Below are 25,501 nucleotides of genomic sequence, written 5' to 3' on the forward strand. Positions count from 1 at the left end.
ACCCAGGAGAGAACTCTTACTGATTTTGTATAATAGGAATCCAAGGAAATCTAGTATATGCATAAACACAAAGCATAGGCAACAAGATTGAAGCTGAAATCACAGCAATTTGGAAAGCACTAAGTTATTGCAAGAGGTGTGGGATCACAAATGCCATTTTAGATACTGACTGGCTAAGTCTCAAGAACATGATTCAATGGGGGTGGAGGTTAACTTGGACTTTAATTGATAAGATAGAGGAGATGCATTTGATTATGGGAATAATTCAAATCCAGATAGTACATATATTTAGAGAAGTTAATCAATTAGCTAATTGCATCACAAACATATCTATTAACCAAGAAAACAGGCAGCAGTATCACAGAATTCAAGATCTACCTAGTAGTGCAAGAAAGATCTTAAACATGGACAAGCAACATTACCTACAATCAGAATAAGAACAAAGAAAATCTTAATCATCTGCAGAAATTAACATGAAAAGCAAAGGAAGAACCACAGAGTCACCTATTTAGAAAATCATTTGTGGCCAAGCAGGGGAAAAGTATTTGTTTACAAACCAAAAACCCCCACATGAAGATAGACCGATATTTGATATCTGACAACAGAAAAGAGATCATCTCAATGTGCAGATTGTGATATATTACTTATGACGTAGCACAACAAATCAAAACCTGATGGTTCTCTTCAATGTGCAGATTTTGATATTCAACTATGTGCACTACTATTATTACAACAACAACAAAAAAGTGTAGCCCCACGAGTGGGTCAGGGAATACAACAACATACACAGAATAATTAAACAAGTGGAGTAAGTGGAGGGTAGAGTTAATATGCACCAAAAACTATGAGGAAAACAACATTACCTTTCTTCAGGCAGTGAACTAGAAGAGGACGAGTAGCTTTCTTCAGCCAGTGAACTGGAAAACAACTAAACCTATTTGAAATCTTTCCAACAACCCAAAAGAATTCATTCTTTATAAACATAAAACAAAAAATCAAACACTTCAGCTAACGTATTGAAAAAGAGAATCGTACTTACTATTGAAGAAATCGTTATTGGAGAAAACGACTTGAGCTCTTCAACTCTTCACCTCTTCATCTTTGTTCTGGGTCGACTTCTACTCTTCACGTTGTTATTCAGCTTTCTTCACATTGGTTCTTCAGCTCCTTCAGTTGGTTCTTCGGTTCCTTCACAAAATCACAAAAGTGAAAGAGGAAAGCTGAAGGAGGGAGTAAAGAGTAAAGAGTCAAAAGTTAAATGTTTTATGATTTATTAATATTTTTTTGGCCAATAAAAATTGGCGGGAGAGTTGAAAATAATTGGAGGGAGAGTGAAAAAGTTAAATGTTTTAGTGAAAAATTTTAAGGCAACACTTATAAAGTGTTGTTTTTTCAATTATAGAAATAGGACATTTTAGAAGTGTGGTCATATATGTAAATAGGTGTTGCCAATTATATAATATTTTAACAACACTTATAAAGTGTAGTTTATCCCATTAAAGAGTACACTTTAGAAGTGTTGCTAAAATTAATGTAGCTAAAAGTCAAAATCATTGGCTAAACTTTAAAAGTGTTCCCAAAAGTATTTTAGGCAACACTATATAAGTGTTGTCAAGATTCAGTGTTGTCGTAGACCTAAAATGGTGTAGTGTACCATTTTGATGATGTCTGAGTAATCAAGAGTTTTGCATCGTGCCGCTACTTTAAATCATGCGATGATTGGGAGGCAACATAATATGTATCCTCTAGCCAACAATACTTTTGTTTTTTTTACGTGATTTTATAGGTGTATTTGAAATATTTCTATTTTTCTAAGTTAATTTCACATATTAATTTTCACTTAATTTGTTTTACAAGTGTTGGCTAGAGAGAAACTAAGGTCCGTGTCTAAAAAGTATCAAGAAAATACAAAATGATTAGCTTATTGGGTGTTCAATGTGTGGGGACCAAATCCCCAAAATTTTGTAGAAAATTGGTCTGGTGCACTAATCGACTGAAAATCGACAGACCGTCATCATGTCGATGGACCGTCGGCAGGGTCCGTAGATCCCAAGTTTGTTTCTTTAATTGTATTCTAAGTTAGGGAACATTCGATGGAGCAGTTGATGAACCGTCGACTTACTTACAGTTCGTCGATGTGAAATCGTCGGCTCCTCCAACCCAATAACGTGACCCGACCCAACTGGTTTCCCTCCTCATTTCCCTTCAACTTCTGCACTTCCTGACCCATTAACTCCAATTTTTATCAGATTCTCCTCTTCCCTAAATCTCCATCAGTTTCCCAAATCCTTTGTCTTCTCCAATTTTCCATCTCCATCTGTCTTCTTCGTTATCGGTGTTTGAGGTCGCTCCTTTGTGTTTCGTACTTGCAAGAATTCATCTCCTCATTCCCTACACTACAGTATATAGGTATGTCTTTCTGATGTGCTCTATTTACTTTCGTTACTTTACATGCTAAATTGTTGGAATACGATAGTGGCTCTTTAATTTGGGATAGCGGTTCATGCTTAAAATATTTAAACTGAATTCATAGTCCTTTAGAACAATTAAAGTGAATGGGATGGGAATGTATTGTCAAATAATTGTTGTGTTTTGAGTGTTGTTGTTTCCGACTTAGGTTTTGATAGTCTGTGAGACTCTATGTTTAAATCTACGATAATTCATGTCCTAGTAATGATGAAATGCATTGTTAAATGCTAGAGGAACTTAATGTTTCTTATATTGCTTTGAAATTTTTCTTTGGGGGTAACAATGGCTACCAAAATTATATCCCTGAAAGACAGAACGAGACTCGACGGACCGTCGGTCCTTTGATAGACCGTCGTTGGGGTCCGTCAAAGACACCTTTCCTGATTTGCCTAAGTGTCTACCCACGGGGGTATAAGACGGTCCGTCAACCCATCGAGGGATCGTCCTGCATGACCGTATACTCTATTAGAACCCTTATTTATGAAGTTCCTCAAAACTTTTCTAAGGGTCCATCGATGGACTCCCACTGACGGATCGTTCTTCAGTTGACGGTCCCTCTTGCAGGTCCGTCATCCTTAACAGAAACTATGCTTTTTAAGAATCCGAAAAAGTTTCTGAGATTCCATAAATGGACCCCCACTGACGGACAATCGTTCAGTGGACGATCCGTCCTTCAGGTCCGTCATCCTTAACAGAAACTATGTTTTTTAAGAATCCAAAAAAAGTTTCTAAGGGTCCATCGACGGACCCCCACTGAAAGACTGTTGTTCTGTCAACGGTCCATCTTGCACTTCCGTCGTCTTTAAAAGAAACGGTGATTTTTAAGAATCCAAAAATTTTTGAAAGGGTCAATCGACGGACCCCCACTAACAAACCGTCATTCAATCGACGGTCCACCCTGCACTTACGTCGTCTCTAACAGAACATTTGTTTATGCAATATCTAAATAAATTCTCTAAGAGTCCATCCACGGACCCACACTGACGGACTATCATTCCATCGATGGACCGTCGATGTGGTTTGTCAGTCAGTTCTGCAGTTCTGCATCACCACTCTATTTGTATTTCCTCCTATGTGTTTGATTCTTTTGAGTGTGTTGCATGCTTACATTTGTACTAATAACTCCTCCTTATAGGTACACATGTCACCCAAGCAATACTTAGTCTACTATCTAGGACGTTCCATGTTTGTCGCCCCTTCCAGCCAGTTGGTGATTGGGTCGTCTGTCGATGAACGCAACCCGAATACGTGCCCCTGTGCACCCATAAACCATCACGTGCTGCTAGGACTTCTTGGAGCATGCCGTCAATTCCTCCCAGTCTTATGAGAAGCGCACACTTAACTGCACACTGTCTGGGTCTGTTGTAGTTTCTGAGGGAGTGTCCGGCTTTGTGAAAGCTTCCGAGTCATAGGAAACTTCATCTTCACAGGGGGCCACTGCTCCAGCTACATCGGTCCATTCCTCCTTGTCTGAGGAGGCTGACAGTGCGGATTCTACTCCAGCACCCCTGACCGACGTCCTTGCACTGGTTGCTGATCAGCCCATCCGGTGGTGTGTCGATGGCCAATATCATATATATAGGGATGCGAAGCTTCTCAATGAAAAGGGGGTCATGACTCTTACTCTGACAGTCGAGCGGCGAATTCTTACCGGGAGTCGTCCCACGATGCAAGCTATACATGACCTTTTCACCCGCCATCAGCTAGAGTGGACGGCTAGGATTTTGGGTCGTTACAGCAAGGAGATGGTGCGAGAGTTCTACGCCGCTTATTTGGCGACACTCAGGGCTAGTTTTGACAGGCGAACGAACCCCGCCAAACACGCACAACTTGAGCATGTTCGTGTCCGTAGCAAGCGGGTGGGTATCTCTTTGCCCACCACTAGCAGATTTTATATGGTGCTGACACTGATGCCACCAGGACCCCCCGTACTCCTGAGTTTTACTATCGGTGGAAGATGGTAAAGGATGGACGTTTCCAGCGTGATAGAGTGCAGAGAGAGACCACCAAGAGGTAGATAGCCCAGAACATCTCTGTGGATGGAGAGGGTGCTAGAGCCAAAGAAGGTATAAAGAAGGACAACTTCACATTCACTGCCAAATTCTTATGGCTCTTAGTACGTCATTGCCTCTCCCCCACTAGTGATTATAGTATTGTTACATCGGATAGAGAAGTGCTGATATCTGCCATGGTTGCTGCGTTCGAGGTGGATTTTTCGTGGATGTTACAGAAGGTCATTCATGAGAGGGACTTTAAGGCCACCACTACTTACCCCTTCCCTTGCATGATTTTTGCGTTATGCAGGTCTGTTGGAGTGCCTGTGTGGCACATTGATGTGCTCGAGACCCCAACTTGCATAGTGGATCAGTCTTATCTGAGATGAGGCCAATGGGTTGGCTCTCAATAGAGGACCCTCGAGAAGAGGTGCAGCCTCGTGGTGAGGGTGTGGCAGCCATGGTATAGAAATACCAAGGGGATAATCAAGATACATCATATCCTACCGACACAACCCCGGTTGAGTCTATCCCGAATACTAGCACAGCTCCGAGCTCCTCCCGCTCCACCCCATCTGCAGCACTAGTCCCGATTGCTATGGTCCAGAAGTTAGAGGCCCAAATGTCCACACTTCTGAATCATATCTGTCCTTGGATGTAGAAGTTCATTCCTGAGGCAAAAGAGAGAAACGAGAAAAAGATGGGCCAGCGGACTAAGAAGAAGATTATGGAGGTCCACCAGCGCCTAGACGCATTTGAGTTGAGGGTTCTTGCCCTGCCAGCCCAAACTGTAGATTTGATGACTCACCAGGCTGTTGTGGCGAGTCTGCGAGTTGATATAGATGCCATACTAGAGGCTCGGGTGCCAGAGTCTTAGGCCCCATCTGTGAAGCCTGCTGAGGATACAGTGATAGTTGCACAGTCCTCCACCACTGCTGAGCCATCACCTCAGCCCTGTCAGCATACTCAGAGGAACAAAGCTAGAAAATGATGAGACTCGAGCTAGGAAGAGAGAGAGTCATGAGTTGGAGGTTGCGAGGAGATCCTCGCTGATTGATGAGGAGGCCCAGCAGATGAGGGCTCAAAAGGTGGCTGCTGGGGCGTCTAGCTCAAGGATTGCTGATGTTGAGAGGAGTTCTACTGAGGGTGCTTTTATTGCTATGGACACTACTTATGGTGTCCCTACTACAGAGGGAGTGGGTTTTGGGAAACCATACCAGCCATCTTGTTGATCATCGGTGCTATTCACCTCAGGTTTGCTTCACCTACCACTCCGTTTTATTTTTTTTATGTATTGGGGAAAATTGCATGATCTTTTGTTGGAGGTGGGGTAAGTTCAAAATTGGTGCTAGGTGAAGTCTGAATAGCCAACTCACTATCCTCTCTTGGGGTTTTCTTGCCTGTGTTCTTTTTCCCGAAGAGAATGTTTACTTTACTGTTGAACCCGCACATTAGTATCTTTTACATAGTATTGATACGAAATCTGAAGCATGATGTCTAAATAAAATGATATCTGATTGAAAGAAAATGCTTGCATGATTAGGCATATTGAATGATGAATGTGTGGCTCTAACAATGACATAGAGATACATCCCTGCATGACCCTCAATCATAAGCTCGAACTGAGTGTTTGATAATCTTGTAGGGTAATGGGTGTTAAGAGAGTGTGAGAAAGTTGAATAGACCACCGTTGGTACTGAGCTAGAACTTGCCCGGTTACTCTTGCTAAAAGTAATATGTAATAGAGAATGAGGAAATGATCATTGGCCCTTGTTCAAGATAGTCAAACTTTAGCCTAGATAAAATAAAATCGAATGAAATTAATCCCGTCTTAATCTAAATGATTTGAGCTTAAAATGAACCTTTCTTTTCTACCCCAATTTATCTTCTTTGAACAATGAGTTGGCCCTGGTCCCTCCTTGGACATGTGCACCTCAGCTTATGCCAAAATCATAAGTTGAGGGTGGCTAATACAGAATACAACCTTGTCGTGGCCCAGACCCAACCTTGGGTATTTTGTACCTTCACTCATGGGAAAGCTATCAGTTGAGGGTGGCTATTATGAGGAATTCTCTGGAAAGTGGGGCTAAAAGAATAAAGAGAGAGAAAGAAGAAAAGAAAACTGACTCAAGGAAGTTGAAATCAAGTGAAAAATGGAAAAATTGAAAAACTTGAAAGTAAAAGAAAATTGAAAATAAAAGAAGAGTCAATTACACAAAAGGAGAAACAAAGGAGAAAAGCAAGGCAAAAGAATACAAGAAAATTAAGAAATAGGACAGAATAAATAATGAAAAGGTAGGATGCTTAGTTGATATGTCAAGGAGGACAACAAGTCACCAACACAAATCAAAATGTAACCTACCTGACCCTGAGCCTACATTACAAGCTAAAAAAGTCCTATCGTGATCCTAAGAGTCTAATACGTTGAACTTAAAGCAGTGAAAATAAGGGCAAGCCTATGGCGATAAGTACCAATAAGGTGAGAAGTTGTTCTGAGAGTTAGTGTTGAAAAAAAATAATCCTTATACTCAAACTAAAATCAGTGTGTGAAAAAGGAGGATATTGTTTTTAAAGAAAGGGCAGTAGTTGCAATACTAGAAAGTTGGCACCTTGGTGACAAGTAAAAGAAGAGAGGTGCCGGTGTGTGGTAAGTCTGTGTCATGGTCTGATCCACATGACCAAACCTAATACTAATATCATGCATGAACATAATGAAAATAATCGGGATCGATAGCAAAATGGTTGCGAAGTTTAAAATAAGGATACTTTGGTACAAAGGTTTTTGTGGTGAGTCATAGTGCGTTGCTTGAGGACAAACAACGAATTTAGGTTGAGCGTGTTGATGTACCGCTGTTTTGCGGTACTTTCAATGCTTTTTCCTTCAGTTTAGTGTTTATCTATGGCCTCTTTGAAGTAGTTTTAATGAATTTTTCTTTGTATTTGCACGAAAAACTGTCCATATTGAAAACGCTAAGGATGTGCTGAAAATTGCAGAAAATATGACCTACGGAGCCATCGACGGTTCGTCTACCCATCAACGGTTCGTAGGTGGCAACTGTTTCCATGAAGATGTTATGCTGCCAAGTAAAGATCAGGGAATTCTTACTAAGTAAGAGGCTACGGAAGGGATGACAGTCAATCGTCTCATCGACGAACCGTCAAGGTGATCTGTTGATGTTGACAGAATGTAGCCTAAGTACCCAATTTGAAAAGATTCTAAGTGTGGAGCAACGAAGGCCATCGATTGACCGTCGTCCTTTCAACGAACCGTTGTCTTGGTCCGTCGATGAAAACAGAGATTGGAGAAGAAAGCAGCTCAAAATAGAGTTGATGTATGGACGGATGAAGGTGTCGACAATCTGTCGTTACCTCGACGATTCGTCAGTCAGCTCATCGACACGAGACGCGTTTTTGGACAGATTTTTATTTTTTAGGTTTCCCTTTATCTTTAGGATTCTTTTATTAGAAATAGGACCAAAAACCTCGTTTATAGGGTTAGACTCTTGGTTATTTTTCGGATTTGTAAGGTTGTTGAATATAGGGTTTGGGAAAATTCTGCATTTTTTTAAAATTGTTTATTGTATCATTTTCTCGAATTCAAGTGATTTTATGGATTTTCTTCAATCTAATCAAATTAACTACATTAATTCTTGTCCAATTAATATGAATTGTGTAATTATGAACATGGGTAACTAAATCCATCAGTAGGGTTGTGGGAACCATGGGTAATTAAAAAAGTAAAACTAGCTAAAATAACAATTCTCAAATAGTATCTTGCATGTATTGATAATTCTTTCTTTTAGAAGTCCTTTCAATGAGTGCACGCAGTGGAACTCGCCTTGTTGCTACTTGTCGGACCAAGGAGGTAGATAATAAGAAAAGAATTATCAACGTAGATTTAGTATATACTATCTAATAGGCTAGTGTCGATTGGTGCGAAGTAATAACTAAGACATACATTCATTATGATGCTTAATATGAGGTAAAAGGTAAGGTTTATTAAAGAACACACACGTAGCCGGACCAAGGTGGGAGTGAAAAGTTGCCGGACCAAGGAATTAGGGATACATACCTTACAACTTTGCATGCAAGATACTAGGACAGAGTTCTTATAGCAAGGGTTAGTGCGTTACGAGCCTATGGGGAACACTTACAACCTAGTTTCTATCAGCATTTGATAAACATCAAATATTTGAACTAGCTACTTGTTTACTTAGACATATTTAATTACATTTGTTACACAAAATCCCACCCTTTAATTGTTTGTTTCCGGAAAGGACTTGACAAAATAGAACTAATCGTAGATTATAGTTAAGTATAAAACATTTTCCTCGTGGGATCGATCTCAACCTAACATTTGGGTTCATTACTTGATATGATCATTGATAGTTCTTTAGGGAATTGTAGTTTAAGCGTATCAGATTTCAATTTAGAAATTCATACTTTGAGAATGTCTTGGAAAACTACTTAGATGATTGGCTCGTTGAAGAAAAGAGATTGAAGGATGAAAACCCATACCTTAAATGTGAGGAAAATCCTAGGAGATTGATTGAGAAAATTTCAGAAAATCAGTCTTCTTCATTAGAGCTTCAAAGCTACATCAATAGAGGTTTTGGATAGAAGAATGGAGTGGTTTTGTTTTGGGTTGAGGTTTTAGCTTTGATTTGGGAATTTAAGGGCTTAAAATATAACAACCTAAAATGGCTATGCGAAGTAATCCTTAATGTATCCAGAACGCCTTAGACCCGGTACACAAGGATTGATGCGCGTACAATTAAACCTCTGAACCCTTGCAATATCAAAGCCAACCAAATTGGTGAGTTAGTTGAGCTAGAAAAGGTTGGATACAGCCATGTAGGGTACCCGAATATGAAGATCTACATGGATGAGTCTTAACCGGACTTAAAAAGGGGTAATCTTAAGTTTGAAGGGTCTAGGGGTAAATGATCTTTTTCCAGTCTAAGGGTAGAATTGTAATTACCTTAATTAATTAATTAATTAATTAATTAATATGGTAGAGGGGAAATTTCATGACCGAAATATAGAACCCAGACGAGACCGGCGTCGTTGACCTCTCAGAGGTCGCAGACAAGCCTGCATACGTCATCCTTACTTCATCTAGGTTAATCTTCGCGGAAAATTTGAATTTTTTTTGTTTCTTATCATACATGTTTACATACTACTTAACATTATAGGCATTCACAAATTAACCATCTAATAAAGAAATAATCAAATGAAAGAATCAGTTCATTATTTTATGAAACGTATTTTAGCCAAAACGACACCAATTAAAAGTCTGAAATAAGTGGAAAGAAATGCTGGTGGAACATGCTCTACTAGCTATAGCCTACATCTAGGCTACATAATAATGGTACAAATCCTCGAATACATGAGGGCCTACCAAGTTTGGATGAAATCTCCACGTCCGGATAGCTGCAACGTCAACCTGTAAGCTCTAGCGTCCGCTTGTGCCTACACCTAAAATTGTAAAATTGTATGGAATTAGTAAACACTTGTACTAAGTATGAACATATGCAAGCAAATACCAAGGACATGCATGAGTAAGCACATCTCCTTCCTAACAACATGATTATTGAAAGTCAAGTGAGTGTACTTGCCAAAATGGGATTAAGAAAGTTAGTGAGCTTTCCTAATTTGGATTCGGAAAGTCATACAATGAGAGTAAAATGCATCATTATACATAATGTATTGCACACAACCCATAATATCTTGCACATAGCACGTAACATATTACATATAGCACATAACATATTTCATAAGATTCATTCATATGACGTGAGACCTTGGAATAATGGTCTTGACATTAAGACTTTCCCAAAATGAGAGCTCAACATATGGGACCTCAAATAGGGAGCCTTCTTTAGCAAACACAGAGTTTGTTTCATTCATTCATACGTACTTCACTTCATTTCGTTCATAGGCTAGTGAGAACACTAACTATACCTAGGATGTATTTTAAGACTTTCATCTGGTTTGTTGTGCATTGATCAAGAATGACCTAGTGTCATTACTTAGGTCAAGCTTACCTCTTGATTATCCTATCCTAACACTTTTTGTATCATACCTTTCATTGTGTACATCATTGGAGTTTGGCCTCATTCTTTAATGGAGAACTTTAAATTTAAATGACAAAGATCATTTGAGTATCATGAAATCCAGTGTCTCCCCCACACCAAAAAGAGGTGGAATCACCAGCCAAAGTGACCCAAAACATGTTAACGTACATGGGAATTGAACCCTGCCAGATCCCTATATTGGAATTATAGGTTCGAAGACTAGGAGATGTAAGGAGACCCATACCCGACAAGCTAGACAGTCTCATCTCATGAGTGTTACGTGAACCTCCACCCTTCCCGAAAGAAGGCATCACCGCTCATAGCTAGTCTATCGGTGCTCAGTATAAATTTCCATTACATTCAACCCATACATCATGGAAGCTGGCTTCTAGTATGAGGACATCATAGCTCAATAGATGATTTCTCATCTCATCATTAGTATTAAGTGTACATTGATCTCAATACTTTAATTATAGTGTTAATAGATATTGGTCTGTTCATTAATTTTACACTCTCATAGGTGAGTACGTTTTGGTAACATTTACTTAGGCTCATTTGAGATTCCTCTCATCTTTTATATTAGCCTCTTATCATGTTGTCACCACATTCATTAACTTTCGCACATTTTCTCTTCATAATTACTCACGCTTTATTACGGGAATGTTCATTTCATCATATGCCAATGCACTTGGCCACTTTGTATGTTTCGCACTCTTACTTAACCCTCCTAGTGTTTCATCATTTCATTGTTCCTTTAATCATATACCAATGTACTTGTCCATTTAGTATGTTTCACACTCTTACTTAACCCTTCTAGGATTTCATCATTTCATTACATACACCTTAGGTTCAATTATTTTTAAAAGTATGCTAGACTTATGGGCCTATACATACAAGCCATAAGGCTTCATTCATAATTCGTTTAAGTTATTCATATCTTCATAAGACTATGTGGTACAAAACTGAAGCATCTTGAATGTACGCAAGATCTCAATTTTGATCTATGTGGGCAGCATTACTTTGAATATTTATTCACGTATGACTTACGTATCAATACGGAATTTGGTTAAGGGAACCCGATTTAAAATCCCTTGGACAAAGCTTACATTTTTATTTATTTTTGTTTAATCCACACGGCTTGGAGAACCAAGATCGAGCCCCAACGTGTCCATTTTATTTTTTCCGAGATTTTTCTCTTCAAATTTCGCTCATTGGGACTGAGATGGTGTGGGATGGAACCCCCACAACCTCATTTTCTTTTTATTTCCTTCTCTTTAATTTCTCTCCATTTGACCGAGGGCGTGTGGGTTCGAACCCCCACAGCCCCACTTTAATTTTTTCTCCTTAATGTTCGTTGGTCCTTCCTAGAGGTCATGGGTTCAATTCTCACACGCCTCAACCTTTTATTTTTCTTTTTATTCCTCGTTTAATCTTAGTAAGAGGTGGTGGGTTCGAATCCCACTCCTCTCATTTATTATTTTTTTAATTTCATTTTCGGATCAAGGCACATGGGTTCAAATCCCACATGCCACATTCTCTTTTTCTAACATTATTTCAATGTTTTTATAACATGGTGAGGTGACGGTTTTGATTCTCAGTGGTATATTTAAATTCATTTTTACATAGCATGATTATCCCCTTAGCTTTTCTGAAACTCATCAAGAAGATGCTGGAAATTTTTGCCGCCTAGTTTCTCACCTCTTTCACATGAAATGTTTAGACGTTTTAAGTAGTTTTTAAGTGAGTCCTTTAGGTGAATTTTCATGGATTCATTTGACTATTAGTTTGCAATCAAATCAGAATTTTTACATCACTTATGAACATCACGATTTAAGCAAGTTTGTGCACATCAAATACAACCTTAAACATGTTATCTTCGAACTTGAATCTAAGAGTGTATATCACGGCTACACATTGGACACACATCATTTTTCACTTAATTTAGGACATAATGCTCAATATTCACATAATTACGAACATACATACATAAACATAATCATCACGAAAACAAATTACATCCTTAATTTCTACCAGCAAACATACCCAACCTATAATTCGATGGGAGATAGTGACAAGGACATGCAGAGGGGAACAACCCTAGTTTTCGGAATAGATTCGTTTCAACCTTAAGGGGTCTCTTGGTAAAAGGACAAAGAGAGAAGAGAAGCCATACCTTTTTGACGTTCAAACCTCGACTTGCTGCGCAAATAACTCCTCCAAACACACGTCCTAACCAAAATCTCAACACCAAATTCGACAGAACACCTTCCCTTTATGCCTAACATTTTTTAGTAACTTGTTTGTGTATATTTTTCGCATAAGTTCTGCAAGTATGAAGAACTTAAGTAATTTTTCTGTTCTTGTAAATTTTTAGGGAGAGAGAACGTGAATGAGAGAAGAAAGAATGATCGTGTTTTGAGAGATAGACGTGAGTAAAGAGAGTTTTCTTAGGATTAGGAGTTTAGTTTAGGACTTAGTCAAATAAGGTTTTGTTAAATGGTAAAATCTTATTTTCCCTTTTATTTTAAATCAAAAAATAAATATGAATTAATTAAATTATTTACCAATTTAAATCATTGCTTCCACCTAGGTTCGAACCCGGGTGGAGCAAGACTTCACTCCAAAGGCATATTTTTGGCCCTCTCTCCCTAAAATACCCCTCCACCTTATTAATTAAATAATTTATTACATATTTAGGGTAATTACGATACTACTCTTAGCTTGGAAAAATACCATTCGACCCCTAGACCCTCAAAACTTAAGTTGTCCCCTTTTTAAATCCGTTAAAGACTTGTTCGGGTAAATCTCCATATTCGGGAGCCCTACATGGCTGGACCCAACCTTTCCTAGAACAACTAACTCCCCAAGTTAGTTGGCTTGGCTGTCACAAAGGTTCAGAGGTCTGTCTCAATGCACATCAATCCGTGTGAACCCCGTCCAATCGTAGGCATTTTAGACACATTAAACATTATTTAGCATAAATTTTTAGGGTTGTTACCAGCAATTTAGGTAGAAAGGGCCGAAATTGACCCTTTGAGCGAAATCTTGCTCCACCTTAGTTCGAGCCTTAGTGGGAGCAATGATTTAATTAGATTTATTTTATATAGTGGATTAATTTAATTAGTTAATATTCAATTGCTGATTTAAGAAAAAGTAAAAAATCAGATTTTTATTTATTAAGTAAAATAAATCCGAATTTGACTAAGTCTCTCCCTAATCTCCTAATGTTGAGCCAACACACCCACATGTTTCTCACCACTCTCTCTCTCTCACTTCACGATCAGCCATCAACCAAAAGAACAAGATCAGGTCGTAAATGCAAATGTTCATCAAGAACATGAAAGCTAAAAACTCAAAGGCAACACAAGCTTAAAAACAAAAAGTAAAAATCAATTTCTCGACGGATTTTTCTTGTGGCTTTTGTGGTGAGGCGTTTGCTTAGTGGGGAAATAGGCAGCACGTTGAATCACTTTTGAACAAATTCAGTCATGGTTTTCTTCTATGTTGGTCCCATTCCCAATAGACCCATAAGGTTCAGTTTAATCGCTATAGAAAAACAAAGGTTGTCCCCGTTGCATGCCCCTGTCATTAGATCCTTTGAAAGATTCAAAGCATGCGTTGGTATGTCTTCTGGTAGATAATTTTAGATCTGGTTGTGATTATGCATTGAATGTGTATCCGGAAATCATGTAAGGGATGAAAAATATATTCCAGAAAAGTGCATTAAGTTGGCTATTTTGAGCATGTGTCTGTGCTGTAAATTTACTATGTTTGCTGCCTAAAATTTGTATGTTAAAATGTTGTGTTTCGTGTGTATAAAAATGTTAAAAACTTGATGTTCATATAAGGTTAATGTGGCTGACTAAATGTCACTCAAAAGTCTACAAATATCAATATAAGGATGAGAGAAAAATGGATTGGAAGAGACAAAATTTCCAACATGCTTTAAATTGGTGGTCTCGGCCAAGGATATCAAATATGAACTATGATCTAAATTTTTTTGTAAAATGTGAGATCATTGGGGATTGAACCCATGACCTCACCAAATGTAAACTACATAAATATTTAATGAGAAAAATGAAAGGAAAAATAAATGTAGATAGTGGGGATTGAACCGACAACCTCTTGAATAGATGAGAGAGTTAGGAGAAAAATAAAGAAGAAAAATAAATGTGGAGAGTGGGGATTGAACCCACAAGCTCTTGAATGGATGAGAGAGTTAGGAGAAAAATAAAGGAGAAAAATAAATGTGAAGAGTGGGGATTGAACCAACAACCTCTTAGATAGGTGAGAAATATAAGCGATTTAAGAGAAAAAGAATGAGCTTGTAGGGGATTGATCCCACAACCTCCTTGCCTTAAACGAGAAAGAGAGCAGGAAAAGAAAGGAAATATTATGGGAGTGATGGGGATCGAACTATTGTCCCCAAAATCTGAAAAATGCATTTATAAAGTTTATATAATATTATGTGTTGCTCAAGGGATTCAAAATCGGGTTCCCTTGCCCAATCCCGTATTGACACATAAGTCGTACGTGAACAAAATATTCAATGAATGCTGCCTCTAAGGATCAAAAAATTGATATCTTGACATATCTACAAGATGCATATGTCTTGTACGATATAATCATGGGTAAAAATGAATCACTTAGACGAAGTATGAATTAAGCCTCATGGCTTGTATGTGTGGACTCATAATTCTACAATACATTTAAAAGTAAGTGAAACTAAGATATTATGTGAAGAGATGATGAAACCCCAGAGGGGTTAGGTAAGAGTGTGACACACATTAAAGGGCTAAGTGCATTAGCATACGATGAAATGAACATTCACGTGAAGTGGTGAGTATTATGAAGAGTAAATGTGCTAAAGTTAAAGAATATAAGTGGTGAAAACATGATAAGAGGCTAATGCGAAAGGTGAGAGAAATCTCAAACGAGCCTAAGTAAATGTTACCAAGACGTACTCACCTATGAGAGTGTAAAGTTAATGAAGAGACCAGTCTCTATGAAAACTCTAATAAGAGTATTGAAATTATGCATACTTAATACTAATGATGAGATGAGAAATCATATAATGAGCAATGATGCCCTCATGCTAGAAGCCAGCTTCTATTATGTATGAGATGAAAGTAATGGAACTTTATACTGAACACCGATAGGCTACCTATGAGTTGTGACTCCTTCTTTCGAGAAGGAAGAGGTTCATGTAATTCTCATGAAATGGGACTCTCCTTCAAGATGGGTATGGGTATCCTTATATCTCCTAGTATTTGAACCTATACTGCCAATATAGGGTTGTAACACGGTTTGATTCCCTATATACGCTAGCATGTTTTGGTTCACTTTGATCGGTGATTCCACCTCTTTTTGGTGTGGGGTGAAAGACTGGATTTCATGATTCTCACTTGATCTATATCAAATAACGTTAAAGATCCCAAAGAAAGAATGAGGCCAGCCTCAAGTAATGCACATAATGAAATGAACGATACCAAAGGTGTTAAGACAGGATAATCAAGATGTGAGCTAGACTTAAGTAATGGCACTATGTCATTATTGGTCATTTCATAGCAAACCCGATGAAAGTCTAAAACTAGATCCTAGGTATGGTTGTTGTTTACACTAGCTAACGAACGAATGAAAATGAAGTACGTACAAATGAATAAATCGGACTCTGTGTTGCTAAAAAAGGCTCCCTAGTTGAGGTCCCATATGTTGAGCCCTCATTTTGGGAAGTCCTAATGTAAAGTCCATGATTCCAAGGTCTCATGGCATATCAACGAATGATATGAAATATGTTATGTGATATATGCAATAAGTTATGTGTTATGTGCAATATGTTATGTGCTCCGTGTAATATGATACATATGGTGATGCATGTTACTCTCATAGCATGACTTTGCTAATCAAATTTTTGCAAGTCCACTGACTTTACTTTCCATAATTAATATGATTAGGAAAGAGAACTTCTTAATCATGCATGTCCTTGGTGTGTGCTTTCATATACCCATACTTAGTACAACTGTGTACAAATACCATACAACTCTCTTCTTTTAGGTGCAGGTGCATGTGAACGATAGAGCATTACGAGACTACACTGAAGTTATCCGCACGTGGAGCATTCATCCGGACTTGGTAAGCCCTCTTTCTTTAGAGGATGCCTATGTCTTATATTCTAGCTTAGATTTAGGAATGATCTACTGGAGAATGTTCCACTAGCGTTTGTTTCTCACTTGTTTCAAACATTGTATTGGTGCAATTTTGGCAAATATACATTTAATGCAGTTATAAAATATTTCACTCATTTTATTATCTTGGTATTAGATGATTGTTGTGAACGATTACGAACTGATGTAAAAAAATCCTACTATCAAGTCTGTGTAGACTTCAAGTACCTAAAAGTTTCAAATTTTCCGCTAAAATTTACATAAATGATGTAACAATGACGTATGTAGGCTTGTCTGCGACCTCTGAGAGGTCAATGACGCAGGTTTCGGCTAGGGTCTAGATCCCGGTCGTGAAAAAGTTGGTATCAGAGCATTTGGTTAAATACAGAGGGTAATAAGTTCACATCAACCACATTGAGTAATTTCTATGTCATGGTAGTGAAGTGCACCACTATCCTAAATTAGAGACTGAATGATGCTTAGGAAAGTTCCCTTCTTGTGATCTTATCGTGCCTTCACTAATGTATGATTCCTTTGTGTGATGAGCGTATCTAACATCAATTCTACTTTTTCAGAAAATGAACACAAGGAGGAACGTTGTTTGAAAAGAGGAGAAGCAGCTACTGGGGGCAACAAAGTTCCTCCCCAGGCCCCTGCTACTGGAATAGAGATACATGTTAACCCAGTTGAGTTAATAGATGGAGAAGTGAGGACAACCTTGGTACAGATGGCCTAAGACATCACCTTAAAAAGCTCAGATTATGACAGCCCAGGCAGAGCAACAAGGTGTTCCCAGGAAGAACCCACCTGGCAGCACCATAGCTAGCAGGTTAAGGGACTTCACGAGGATGAATCCTCCCGTTTACACTGGATCTAAGATTGGTGAGAATCTCGAGGAGGAGTTTAGGTAATCTATGCTCCATGCGAGCATGGACTTTTACAGGCTAATGGTCTGTGTCCAACAAGTTGATGAAAACAGGAAGAGGAAGCATACTAGGGTACGGAACAGGTCAAAGAATGTTGAGAAGAATTTTTCAAGGAAGAGTAGTACTTAAATCAGTGATAAACCTAGGTTTAAGAAGGTAATGTCCTACCAAGGGGAGTTAAGTTCATCCAAGTGTCGCTGTGATAAGGATTCCGAGCCTAGAGTTAAGAGAAATAATGAAGTAGATACAGCTCAGGAGAGGCCACCTTGCAGGAAGTGTGGCAAACTTCATGGATTAGTGTATGAACGGTCTCTAACGCTTGTTAAAGTTGTGGAAAACCAGGTCACATGATGAAGGATTTTCTGTTTATGTGAGGTCGAGAAAAAGGAAAGGAGAAAGTTCATCTTAATGGATCTACTGAAGAGGCTCCAAGGAGGCAACGATTCTTCGCACTCAAGTCTAGGTTTGTAGGGGAAGACACCTCTTGTGATGTCTTGGGTGCCTAGCCTAAATTAGTTTTTCATGTGTATGGTTTTATGTACTAGTATGATGTTAATATGTTGGATTCATCATGCTGGTTGCTGATGTGACTTATGAATTATTTTACGTTGTACGCTTTGATGAGACTAGTTCAAGAAAGAGTTCCTTAGTCTATTAGTGTGAAGCTGCTAGTAGTTTTCAAGGATGTGCGCCAATCTCTTAATATGTGAATCAAATATTCACCAATAAAAAGCTTTTAATTGCTTATGTATGCATATGTTCTACACATGACAGGATTTGTGCTAGTAAAGAGTACTGTCATTCTAGGACGAATGTTCCTAAAGAGGGGATAATGTAAAAACCCTAAAATTATTATGCTGAGTAATGCTTAATGTATATAGAATGCCTACGATTAGACCTGGATTCACACGGATTGATGTGCATACAAGCAGACCTCTGAACCCTTGCAACAGCCAAGCCAACCAAATTGGTGAGTTAGTTGAGCTAGGAAAGATTGGGTCCAGCTAAGACTGGGCAACGGAACGGGACGTACCGGTACCTTTCCGGTTCGTCCCGTTTCGGTTGCCTACGGGACGGGCCGGGAAAGTCTAAACCGGTACACGGAACGGGACGGAACCGTAATTTCGTACCGGTGTACCGGTACCGGTTTATTCCGGTTTCGATCCAGTTCGGTATGGTTCAGGTCCGGTTAATTTAATATATATTAATTTTTCTATATTTTATATAATTTATATTTATATTTTTTATAAATTATATTTTATAATTCAAATTTCAAATTAACCGCCCCTGCCCGCCCCTGCAGTCTACAGTCTGCACTCTGCATAAAGCTGCAGTGCACTGCAGCTCCAGCCTGCAGCCAGCCCCCCCGCCCCTACCCTTTTCCCAAGACCCGGACCAACGGCTTTAAACGGAAAAAATTTAAAACGGCTAGTTTTTTTGTTTTATAAATTAGAGTTGTGTGTAAAAATTTTATATACAAATTACAACTTACAAATATAAGTCTGAGTATTTGAGAGAATATATATTTCCAAATTACATTCATATTTATAACTTATAAGATTTAGCAATTACGGATTATAAATTCTAAAATTTCAAATTTTCAATATTCAATTCAGTTCTAAATTCTTTATATCATTTGGTCATTTGTTGTATTTCAGACGAGGAATCTTCTTCAAAGTTCAAGTTTTGACATCAATTTTTTAATTTTCATTATAATCGTTTGTTCTTACACAAACGTTTGGTAACTTCGTTCCACTCTCTAATCTTATATTTATTTTTTGTCTTTTCTATTTAACTTGTAAGTTGTTCTTGTTATATTATTGTTCTTGTTAAGTTTCGTATTTTATAATTTATAATTTTATATCATGGAGTCTTCTAAAAAAAGTGGAAGTAAAAAAGGTCTAGTAGAAACAGTAAAAAAATTAGTTAAAAAAACTAATACAGGTGCTAGTTCTTCTAAATCTAAAATTCCTCTTGTTAGAATAAATACAGATGAATTGACGCATGTGAATGAAACTAGTTTTTCCCATCCCGGTCCTATAAATATTAATTCAGATACTCCTATTATTCCCCATGAACTCTATGAAAGACATTATGGTATTAATCAAGAAAATGAAGAAGTGGAAATGGATGAACAATTAAATTTAGATGAAGAAGTAGATTTAGATGATACACCGACTAGCCCCGCCGCCGACCTCAATACAGTCAATAGTATAGGTATTGAAGCTCCACCTCCGGTTGGAACTACTCGTCCCCCTATTATTCCAACTAGAGGTAAGACCAAGGTACAACGTTCTTTAAAATCACATGTGTGGAAATTTTGTTATTTGAATGAAGAAAAAACTTTTAATATATGTAATCTTTGTAAACAACATTTTAAATATTCATCTAGTGGGACCGGAGGTTCAACGGGGGGATTAAAAAAACATTTGATTAACAAGCATAGTAAAGAGTGGTTTGCATATATGTCTTCTCTTGAAGTTGTTGGAAATTGTAATGTTGAAGAATCGGTTAGAGGATCAAATATGGTTCAAAGTGAATTAAATACTTCAAACCCAAGTGGTCCTCTTACACATCGAACCTATAACAAGGATCGTGATCGTGAAAACTTTGCTAAAATGGTTGTTGTTTGTGGTTTACCTTTTAGTTTTGGAGAACATCCGGGTTTTATTGCTTATATTCGTGAAACATATAATCCTAGTTTTAAAGGTTTATCAAGAAGCATGGTAAAAAGAGATATTTTAGAATTTCAAGAAAAACATTGTCACTATTTACTTGCCGATTTTGAACTAATGGATTGTAGAGTTGCTATTACTACTGATATGGGTCGTAGTCCTAATGGTTTTGATTATTTAACTGTTACTACGCATTGGATCGATTATAATTGGAATTTACAAAAAGAATAATTGGTTATAAAATTTGTCAAAAGAAAAAAACCGGAATTTATATTGCTACTACTGTGTTGGAAATTTTGGATTTTTTTGGTCTTTGTGATAAAGTCGTTAGTATTACTTTAGATAATGCTCTGCTAATTTAAATGCTATTAATATGCTAGAACCTAGACTTTGTCCTATTAGTAAATATGCTTTTCATGTTAGATGTGCCGCGCATATATTAAATTTGGTTATTAGTGACGGTGTGAAATTATTTGAAAATAGTTGTGATAAAATTGATAATGTTTGTTTTTACATTTTTCATATGAATAGTAATAGTAGAATTAATCAATTTAAAGAACTTTGTAATGCATTTAAACTTTCGTTTAGAAAAGTTCCGAAGCATGTAAGAACTAGATGGAATTCCTTTTATGATATGCTTGAAGTTGCTTATGCATATAGGCAACCTATTACTACGCTATTTAATAATCATAATGCTTATCCTGAATTAAAAATTAATGATAGTGATTGGGATGAAGTAAATGAACTTAGAATATTTTTGAAATCATTTTATGATGCTACTAATATTTTTTTTGGAATATATTATTCTACTATTTCTGAAATTTTAATACACATATGTGAGATTTCATCTATTTTTTCTGAATATAAAACAAATACTTTATTCACCTCTGCTATTGAAGTTATGATTACAAATTTAAAAAATATTTTTTTCCTATTCCTCAAATTTATTTAACTGCACTTCTTTTCAACCCCGAATATGAAAGAATATGGTGCAAAAGCTTTAGTTGAATGCATTTATCAGAATTTAGATATTCAACCTGAAGAAGAACCTGATTTGGTAACATGTCAAAATACTATAAAATACATTGCAAAAGAAATGTATGATAAATATTCATTCTTAGATAATGTTGAAAATCCTCAAACGTCTATGAATCAAGTAGGTGCTCATGGACGAGTGAAACATAAACTTGGTCTTGACTGTTCTAATAAATGTGAATTTGTTAAATATCTTGAAAAGGGTACAGATGATATTACAAACGATAATGGTATACCGGAAATATTGAACTGGTGGAGGAATAGTGGAGCTCAATTTCCAAAACTTAGTAGGATGGTGAAGGATGTGCTTGCAATTTAAGGATCATCAGTAGCTTCGGAGGCAGCTTTCAGCGCGGCAAGATTTCAAATTGGAGACCACAGATATTCGTTAGCAGAAGACATCCGGGAGATATCAGTGTTATTTAGAGACTGGATAAATGCTGAGCGTAGAAATCAAGGACTTCCAAAGATAGATAGTCAATTTGAACTTTTCATAGATTCAGCTATTGGATGTGGTAGCGATGATGGCATCGAAATTCAAGATCGTCAACGAGCTTTACCAAGACCAGAAGTTGATCACAATCAATCCTTAGCTGAGTTAGAAAGAGGATTTACGGGACTATACAACTATTAGTATTACATTCGAGACATAGTTGAAACAGAACCCTTCCTAGAAGGTGGCTGCGTAAGCTATGTACTCTACTAATAGTTGTAAATTGAAATTGTAATTTGTTACAAATTTAAATAAATTAAATTGATATTTTTTAATTTTTGTAATTGTTTTATCCTTATTTTAATTTACTTTTTTAAAATTACAAATTTTATTTATTTAATATTTACAAGATACAAGTTATAAATATAACTTATAAAATAAATATTAATGAATATAAGTAATAACTTATAAAGTATAAACTTCAAAAGATTTAAATTTTGAAAACTTTATTAGATTACTTGCAAACTTAACAATAATCAAAAAAATTAATAAAATATCTTTAAAATAAACTTAAGTTAAAAATTATAGTATAAATTTAAAAACTATTAATTTATACTTAAAAAATAAAAAAAATTATATTTTCGTAATTTCAAAAAATATCATCCCGTTAATCCCGTCCCGTTCCATCCCGGTCCGTTCCGGTTCATTCCGGTTCCATCCCGGTATATAGTGGAACGGGACGGAACCGATGAACCACCCGGTAATTCCGGTCCGGTTCATCACGGTACCGGTCAACGGATTCCGGTCCGGTCCGGTACCGGTTCATTCCGGTCCGGTGACCCGGTTCCGGTCCGTTGACCATTCTTAGGTCCAGCCATGTAGGGCACCCGAATATGAAGATCTACCTGGATGAGTCTTAACCGGACTTAAAAAGAGGTAATCTCAAGTTTGAAAGGTCTAGGGGTAAAATGGCCTTTTTTTCAGTCTAGGGTAGAATTGTAATTACCCTAAATATTTAATTAATTGATTAATAAATATGGTGGAGGTGTAATTTGTGAAGAAAAGACCGAAATTGACCCTTTGAGTGAAATCTTGCTCCACCCGGGTTCGAGCCTTGGTGGGAGCAATGATTAAATTTGATTTATTTTATATAGTGGATTAATTTAATTAATTAATATTCAAATGCTGATTTAAGAAAAAGGAAAAAATCAGATTTTTATTTATTAATTAAAATAATTAAAATAAATCCTAATTTGACGAAGTCTCTCCCTAATCTCCTAATCCTAAGCCAACACACCCACAAGTTTCTCACCACTTCTCTCTCTCACTTCACGATCTACCATCAAGCAAAATAACAAGATCAGAGCGTAAATGCAAAAGTTCATCAAGAACTTGAAATATAAAAACTCAAAGGCAAAACAAGCCTAAAAACGAAAAGTAAAAATCAATTTCTCGACGGATTTTTTTGTGGTTTCTTTGGTGAGGCATAGGCTTAGTGGGGAAATAGGCAGCACGTTGAATCACTTTTGAACAACTTCAGGCGTGGGTTTCTTCTCTCTTTTTCTCTTTCCCAAGAGACCCTTAAGGTTACGTTTAATCGCGATTGAAAAATAAGGTTGTCCCCGTGGCATGCCCCTGTCATTAGATCCTTTGAATGATTCAAAGCATGCGTTGGTATGCCTTTTGGTAGATTAACTATGTTTGCTGCCTGAAATATGTATGTTAAAATGTTGTGTTTCGCGTGTATAAAAATGTTAAAAACGTGAAGTTCAAATAAGGTTAATGTGTCTGACTAAATGTCTCTCAAAATAATACAAAAATCAATACAAGATGAGAGAAAAATGGATTGGAAGAGACCAAATTTTCAACTACCTGGAAATTGGTGATCTCGGCCAAGGATATCAAATATGAACTATGTTCTAAATTTTTTCAAAATGTGAGGTCATTTGGGATTGAACCCACGACCTCACCAAATGTAAACTACATAAAAATTTAATGAGAAAAATGAAAGGAAAAATAAATGTAAAGAGTGGGGATTGAACCGACAACCTCTTGAATAGATGAGAGACTAAGGAGAAAAATAAAGGAGAAAACTAAATGTGGGGAGTGGGGATTGAACCCACGACCTCTTGAATGGATGAGAGAGTAAGTAGAAAAATAAAGGAGAAAAATAAATGTGAAGAGTGGGGATTGAACCAACAACCTCTTGAATAGGTGACAAAGTTAAGAGATAAAGTAAGAGAAAAAGAATGAGCTTGTGGGGGATTGATCCTACAACCTCCTTGCCTTAAACGAGAAAGAGAGGAGGAAAAGAAAGGAAATATTATGGGAGTGATGGGGATCGAACTAGGGTCCCCCTAATAAAAAAAGTGCAATTATAAAGTAATATATGATTAAGTGTTGCTCAAGGAATTCGAAATCGGGTTCCCTTGCCCAATCCCGTATTGACACATAAGTCGTACATGAACACATATGAAATGAATGTTGCGATCAAAATCGATATCTTGGTATATCTACAAGATGCATAAGTCTTGTACCATATAATATTGGGTAAATATGATTCACTTAGACGAACTATGAATGAAGCCTCCTGGATTGTATGGGTCGAATCATAAGTCTATCATACGTTTAAAAGTAAGTGAAACTAAGATGTTATGTGAAGAGGTGATGAAATCCCACAGGGTTAGGTAAGAGTGTGACACACATTAAAGGGCTTGGTGCATTGGCATACGATGAAATGAACATTCACATAAAGTGGTGAGTAATTATGAAGAGTGAATGTGCCAAAGTTAAAGAATGTGGTGACAACACGATAAGAGGCTAATGCGAAAGGTCATAGAAATCTCAAATGAACCTAAGTAAATGTTACCAAGACTTACTCACCTATGAGAGTGTAAAGTTATTGAACAGACTAGTCTCTATGAACACTCTAATGAAAATATTGACACTATAATTAAAGTATTGATATCAATGTACACTTAATACTAAAGATGAGATGAGAAATCATCTAATGATCTATGATGCCCTCATGCTAGAAGTCAGCTTCTATGATGTATCAGATGAATGTAATGGAACTTTATACTCAGCAGCGATAGGTTGGCTATGAGTTGTTATTCCTTTTTTTGGGAAGGCAGAGTTTTATGTAATTCTCATGAGATGAGACTCCGTCCAGACAGGTATGGATCTCCTTATATCTCCTAGTCTTTGAACCTATACTGCCAATATAGGGTTCTAGAAGGGTTTGATTTCCTATATTTCCCACGAATGTTTTGGTTCACTTTGGCCGGTGATTCCACCTCTTCCCGGTATGGGGTTTAAACATGATCTATGTCGGTTAAGGTTAAAGCTCTCAAAGAAAAAATGAGTCCAGCCTCTAGTGATGCACATAATGAAATGAGCGATATGGATAGGTGGAAGTAATGAAGTCACCTAGACATTACACAAGTGGCTACTTAGGGAGTTCTAGGAAGGTTATCTAAGGTGTATGATTATGGTTATGTAGTTATGCATAGAATGGTAGTGTTAGTCTACTTGTTATTAAGATGTGCATGGTATGAGGCTATATGATCTGATCTTATTCTTATATGCACTATGTCTTAATTACTATACGATGAAGCTTGTTCACATGAATGAAGTTGTCTTCACTTACTTATTGATGTATGGATTGGAGGTTAAGGCTTGTGGTCTCATGATAGGTCTACTAAGTATGTCGAAGGTTATGGGGATTC

Source organism: Solanum pennellii, chromosome 11 (genome assembly GCF_001406875.1).
Source record: "Solanum pennellii chromosome 11, SPENNV200".
In the NCBI taxonomy this organism is placed as follows: domain Eukaryota; kingdom Viridiplantae; phylum Streptophyta; class Magnoliopsida; order Solanales; family Solanaceae; genus Solanum; species Solanum pennellii.